The following is a 6,935-nucleotide window of genomic DNA, read 5'->3' on the forward strand; positions in this document are numbered from 1 at the left end:
TGGGGCAGGCAACATGGCTCTCAGTAAATTAAGTGTCCTGGTAGAAATGTGAAGAGATGGAAGTCAAGCTAAAGGAGAGCTGAAATCCTAGAGGTGATGAAACAATCAAGAGCTGCTCCTGGGCACTGCATTCCCCCCACCCCCACTTTTGGTAGTAGTTATGACCGTTTAATTTTCCCTCATGAAATGTATAAAATAGGTGCAGAATGACCATCTTAGTGAATTCTGCTGTGACTGAGGAACAAGGACAGGTATTTAGAAAGCCAGCTTATGTGTTCCATTGTACAACATGTCACCACTCTTCTGAATCTTGTTGTAGTCTGTTTCTCCTTTTGGTAGGAGGCTTTCCAGCCACAGTTTGCACAGGTGGATCCAGGAGGCTGTTTTTACTGCTCATCATTTGCTTTATGGACTTGAGATCAGGCTTATTTTTTCAGGTATTTTTTCCTTCAGTTCATTTACAGTCATTGACAGGACTGAGGTAATAAGTCATTAAGGATGCAGCATCTTTCTGATGGACACAAACAGATTATTGAAGAGTAAGAGAACTGTGTTGTAGAAAATTTTTAGCATGCATGTTTTGTGTCAATGATTTTGCTAATGTAACATGCTTAGGGTTCTAATGATCATGAAGACTTTCTACTTTGTTTTCCACATTAAAATATGGCCAGTTTATTCACTACTGTTCTTATACTCTGGTAGTTTCAGTGTAGTTTTAACATTTGCTGAGAAGTGAACCTATTTATCTTAAGAGATGGCCCTTCATATTGCTTCCCCAAGTCTCCTACTCTGTTTTTCTTTATTCCTACTTCATTTTCTTCCTCTGTTTCTCCTCTGTTTGGTGTTTAAGTGAACTGTGTTGGAGCTCACTGGTTCTTCCCCCTGGTTGATCAATTCTGCTAGGAGGCTTTGTATATTTGGAAGCTCGTTCACTGTAATTCTCAGGGGCAGGATTCTGGGGTGATTTTGGAAAATTACTGCAATCCCTTGCTCACCTGCTCTGACAGGTTTCTGAATTGCTTCTCTGTGTTCTCAGAGTTTGTTGAGTTCACTTCAAATGGCTCTTCTGAATCCTTGGTCTCACAGATTCTTTCCTGGCCACTGCTCAGTCTATGCAGAAGCCCATGTATGGAAGGCACTCTCCTGTGAGTTCATTTTTAACAACTAACCTTCATATTTGTATTCTTACTAGAGTTTGCCCTGTCCCCTTTCCATCCCTCATCTGTTCTTGCACGCTGTCTGTCACTTTGGATCCAGGCACACATTAATCATAGTGATTTTCAAGTCCTGGCCTTACCATTGCAATATTTCTGCCAAATCAGAACCTGGCTCCCAGGCTTGCTCCATCTATTCATACTGTACATTCTCTGTGTTCATATCACATGTGCCCTATGTGTCCTTTAGAGCCCTAGAATATTAACCACTGTTGTTTCTCTTTCTTAGTTGTCCAAGGTTCTCTTCGCTGTGTGTTTGAGGATGTTCTAGTACTGCCTCTGTCTCTTTTAATGATGCTTTTGGTTAGTGCACTTTTCACATTTAGTCCTGCTGTGAACATGATGTACTGGGGAAAACGGTGAGGCCTTTAGGCCTCTAGAGTTACATTTTATATTTTATTGGCTCAGAGTTGTGGTGTGATGATGAGCTGTAATTTTTAAGGGCTGTGTCTTTGGTTTTCCTAGGGATATCTTCATAAGTTCTGAGATTTATAATTCCATCTTGTGAAAACTGCCATTAGTGTATGGAGGTCCTAGAGTTGCAGCATGAAGTGTGGAGGGAGGAAGCCTTCTTTCATCCTGAGACCAGTCAGTAAGTGAGCCTGAGACCCTGGGCTGTGACTTTCTCAAGTCCTTCTCATTCCTCCTCTTCAGATGTGACTGGAAGTGAGAGGGAACTGGAGGTAGATATTTCCATTCTCCCCAATAAAAGGCCAGAGTGGGATAGATTTGGAGCTTTCTCTTCCCCCAGGCCAGGGAGACTCTGTGGGAACCCAGGCTGGTTAGGCTCTGCTCAGATGATTTCTTCCAAGGGCAGATATTCTGTTCATGAAATGAGAATGGATCCAGGTGGACCTAGAAGCCAAAGCCTCAGTTTTCTCTATCCCCACTGGAAACATGAGGGAAGCTTTGTCTGACCTTCCTCCTGAGCAGCTGGTGTGGTAACAGGAGGGAGATGTGTGGAGGTGTGAGGAGCTCCAGGAGATTGGTTCTTCCCTTGGGGCCTTGTAGTTATATAGTGGGACCACACTGCACCTCCAGCCATTCAGCAGTGACATTGTCAGCTTTCCTACCCAGCTACAGTCTCCAGCAGAGGTCCCTGCTCAGTTAAGCTGATGGTATGAATTTCCAGTGACCCAGGTTCAGGAGCAGTGGTTGGCCCTTGGACCTCCATCCATTCTGGGGGCTGAGAGCTTTAGTCATTTTCAGTTTAGACTTTCCTAGGAGAACTGTGAGGATGGGGATGATGACCACAGAGCTCCACATGCAATGGTCCACAAATTGAAAACCTTTCAATTTTTCCTTATCACTAACATCTGATAAAGTTTTTTTGTTCACACAGAAAACACTCTACTACAATCCCAATGCCAGAAAGTGGGGAGATATACTCAGGGGGCACCCCTCCTTTGTCAAAGCAGAATGACACCAAAGCCTCAAGAATATGTTAATCCTTTGAATTGATTTTTCCCTAAGTTCAAAAAAAAGTGAGTTTTCTTGTTCTTCCTGCCCAGGTGTTCTGATGCCAGGCCTGCACTCTCTGTGGAAGATGTTCGTGATGGTGATTGGCCCAAGACTCACAAACTGCACAAAGGATCAAAAGGAAGAGGCCACCTCAGAAAGGGCAAAATGTGGGCAGTGGGGCCCCTGATGGATGTGACAGATGATGCAGACCCTTCAAGACCAAGGAAGTGAGTGACAGGTGGCAGCTCATACAGCAAGTGTGAGTCTTCCCTGTACACTTCCACTGGGGCACTAGATCAGGGGCCAGCATCCCTTCAACTCAAGAAACATTTGAATAGGCCAGAAAAAGGGGATGCTTCATTTTCCAAGAATGCATCTATAGGCCAAGGCACATGGTCTCCTTCGGAGTGATGGTTGAATTCTACATATTTTGGGGAGCCCAATCTACTCGGTGAGGAGTCCCACAAAAGTCATGTAGTGCACAGTACACGAGGTGGATCTCTCACCCATTCAGCTTCTCCTGCCAGTAGCCATCTGGCTCCATCACCTACTCCATGGCCTTTGTCTGGAGTGGTGTCGAATCCTTCTCTTTCTAGAAGAGACAGGTTTTCTCTTCTCAGCCTTGATTTTGAACATCTCAGGACTCTCCTGGTTAAAAGGGGGAAGGAGGCATTTTTGGTTGAGCATGGCAGCATTCCCCCTTGATCTGAGCCAGTTAGGGACCTGCTGCCATGTACTTTGATTGGCAGCCTGAATTTTCCAAATTAGTTAGTGTCCAGCAGAGGGAGCTCTCCACAGTCCCAACCATCCACCTGATGATGGAGATCAGAAACTGAGAGCCCAATCTATAACCAGGTGGAAAGGACTCTGACCTGGTTTTAGGGAGGACAGAGCAGGTCAAGAGGAACAATAATTGAACACATGAAAGCTTGATATATTCCATCTAGGGTTGTCTCCTGAACAGACATGTGAGATTTATAGAGGGGTTGTCAGCTAACCAGGGACTGTGGGTTCCCAGGATGAGAAGGGCAAATCATCTTCTGGTGGTGTCTTTTCTCCTCAGATGTGGTGAATGAGGGTTAGGAATGTCTGAGCGATGAGGAGTACTTCATGAGGGCCTGTCCACTCATCCATGATTTGTGCTTCTGATCTCTGGTTTTTCTACGTCATAAGCAGGATTGAGTCTGATGCCTAGAAAGTATTGGAAGGGCACTGAGGAGAGGGTGTTGTCCTAGAAGAAGGAAATTCCTGCATGGAGGTCAGAATTAGTTTCAGCAGCTGTACAGAATATTGGGTGCTGCCTTCACATTTTCAAGGTGGAAAATGCATTCTTCTTAGTGAGGTCTGAAAGGGACTCCCCTGTATAATCTCATAAGGGTTCAACTGCAGCCCCATTCTGGGGACAGACAGGATGTGGAGCTGGGCAGTAGGTAATATCATTTCCCATATCAATCTAGTTTCCTGACATAATTAGTCCTCAGTTATTTTGTGACACACACCATGGAACTGACTGCGTTCTCTGCCTTGTTCATCCATTGAAGGAATTTCACAGACACAAATAGTGAAAGGGTGAGGGCAAAGAGTCAGATTTTACAAAAACAATATAAAGAAAGCAGAACTCCTGCATGGGTGGGGTCCCAAGAGAGGATTGCCAGTGAGTGGCAGTTGTCTCAGGTTTTATAAGGATCTAAGGGTTAAGAAAATCAGCCCCAGCCCACTCCTGGGTAAGGCATTCAGTGACAATGTGCTCTTCACGTGCCCTTTCTTCTATCAGGTTAAGGTCACTGTGTTGAAGTTTGTCCCTTTCCAGAAAGGTCTGGGCTCTGGATAACAGATGTCTCACCTTTTGTCTGAAGCTCAGCCTTGCGTCTGTGGTCTTTGTATTCTGTTCCACTGTGGTCTTTCTGTTAGGAGAAACCTGACCTTGGTGGGCCCAAGTCTCCCATCTGCTTACCCAGCTCTTTCCCTACCTCCATTTTAGGGTGTGAGTCATCTTTTCTATGTTCCATGTTGATAGAGGTCTCTAGGCATCACACAGTCTCCAAAGTTCTCAAGATTTATTCACCTGGTGAATAAAGCTTATTTGGAGACAAAAGTGAGAACATAATTACATTGAAAGGAGTCACCTATACTCTACCTGAGGAAGCTGTCTCCCAATAGTCACCCTCAAGGTGCTTCTGAGCCTCTTTTCATTCAATTTTCTACCAGTCTTGGACATTTAGGTGAAGTTCATTGCCAATCCTCAAGACAATATGGCCCTCAAACTGGGCCCACTATTTATGGCAACACTTTTATTTTCAGTCTCTTTTGGGCACAGAATTGGCATCTTGAGTCACCTCTTTTATTTTCTGTCATAAGCATTCCAATTTCACAGAGGAGTGGTCTGGATAATTGTTTACACATATATGGCCCAAAATGAGATTTTAAGGGACAAAATCAATGTCATCAGAGCTCAAGGAAACCTCATCTGGTGATAGGCCCTTCCCTACCAACTGCAGGAGGAAGTAGAGAGGCATGACCCACAGACACTTCTGTCTGCATCACACCACAGGAATACCAGAGGCTCCCCACTCTCTCGACAAGCAGAGAACTCCACTCCTTTACACTGTGGAACTTGAGGCCCAGGGTCAGTCCTCACTAGTCACAGCTAGAGATGCAACAGGGAAAAGATGCAATGAAGTGCATCTGGAGTGAAACTCAACACCACACACCAAACCATCCCTAGCCGACTGCACCAAGAGAAGGCAGATGATAAGAATAGATCCAAAACAAGTGTGAGGCACAACTGAGCAGTGCCTGCCTTTAATCCCAGAAAATGGGAGACTGAGGTAGGGGGATTGAAATTTCAAAGCCAGCCTCTGTAACACAGTGATGCCCTATGCAAATTAATGTTTGCTTCTCTCAAAGTAAAAATTAAAAAGGGGCTGAAGATGTGGCTGGCTCAGTGCTTAAGCTCCTTTGTATTCCATCCCAGATTAAAAAAAAAAAAGCAGAGACATATCCATCCCATTGGCAGTATAAGTTTCAACACAAATATCAAGAAATTTCACAACACAAGGCAACCTGATGCCACCTATGTTCTATAATTTTCTTGGCACAGATGCCAAATATTTGAACTTGCCAGACAAACTATGCAAAACATTAATCTTTTTAAAATATCAATGGAATCTGAGAGAATGCAACTGAAAGAATGAAGGGGGTTAAGGCACAACATGAACCCAGAAAGAGAGTGTTTGAAATAGAACCAGAATTAAACAATGAGTCACAATGGCCCCCAGAAGGAACTTTTGATTTGAAACCCTCACTGAATTGGACAATTTCTGTCTCCGGACAGGGAAGTCAGCAAAAATGTTCAGATTCTTTGAGACATGGTCCTGTCCTTCTCTCTGCTCTGCTCTGTCCTCCTCTCTGTTCTATCTGTTCTCCTGCTTCAGTCTTCCTTGCTAGGAAAAACCCAAACTCCTTCCCATTGCTCTTCAACCTGTCTTTCCACATTCTCAGAACCACCCGAGCTGCTCTCAGCCCTACCTTACCCATCTTCCTCCTTACAATACACACCAATCTGTTCCTGCCACCCCTCTCACCCCTCCACCCCTCCTCCTGCCACCACAGCTCCTCCTCCCTCACTCCCCACAACTCCCTCTTCTCCTGCAGCCATGGCTCTTCTGCCCACCTTTCTACTGACACAACATTTCCCCCTCCCCCTCCATCCCTCTCCCCCCTCCTTCCTCCTCTCCTGCAGCCATGATTACCTCCACCACTGACCCCTCATTCCTCCTGTCAGTGCCCACACCCAGTCCCACCAGACCCTCTTACCAGATAACCCAAAGTTCCTTTGTCCTTTCAGGGAAGTGGCTGATGCTGAAGGGATTGGCCAAGTACATGTCCCATTCTCACTTCAAGATCTTTCCCAGATTGAAAAGCGCCTTGGGTCCTTCTCTGCTGACTCTTCTACTTATATTAAGGAATGTCAATACCTCTCCCAGACTTATGATCTTATCTGACATGATGTCTATTTTGTTCTGTCCTTCATCCTTACCCAGGATGAGCAAGCCCACATCCAGCAGGCTCAATCAACCTATGATATTAGAAAAAAGCTCAAACAAGCTGAGGAGGGCCCTCAGACTCCTCTCCAAGATCTGGTGAAAATGGTCTTTGAAGTTTATAATGCCCAGGAGGAGTCAGCTGAACTACTCAGGCAGGCTCAATTACAGAAAAGCGGCCCTGAGGCCTACAGCTCAAGCAAGAGCTTCATGGGGG

The sequence above is a fragment of the Callospermophilus lateralis genome, chromosome 1, assembly GCF_048772815.1.
Source record: "Callospermophilus lateralis isolate mCalLat2 chromosome 1, mCalLat2.hap1, whole genome shotgun sequence".
NCBI lineage: Eukaryota > Metazoa > Chordata > Mammalia > Rodentia > Sciuridae > Callospermophilus > Callospermophilus lateralis.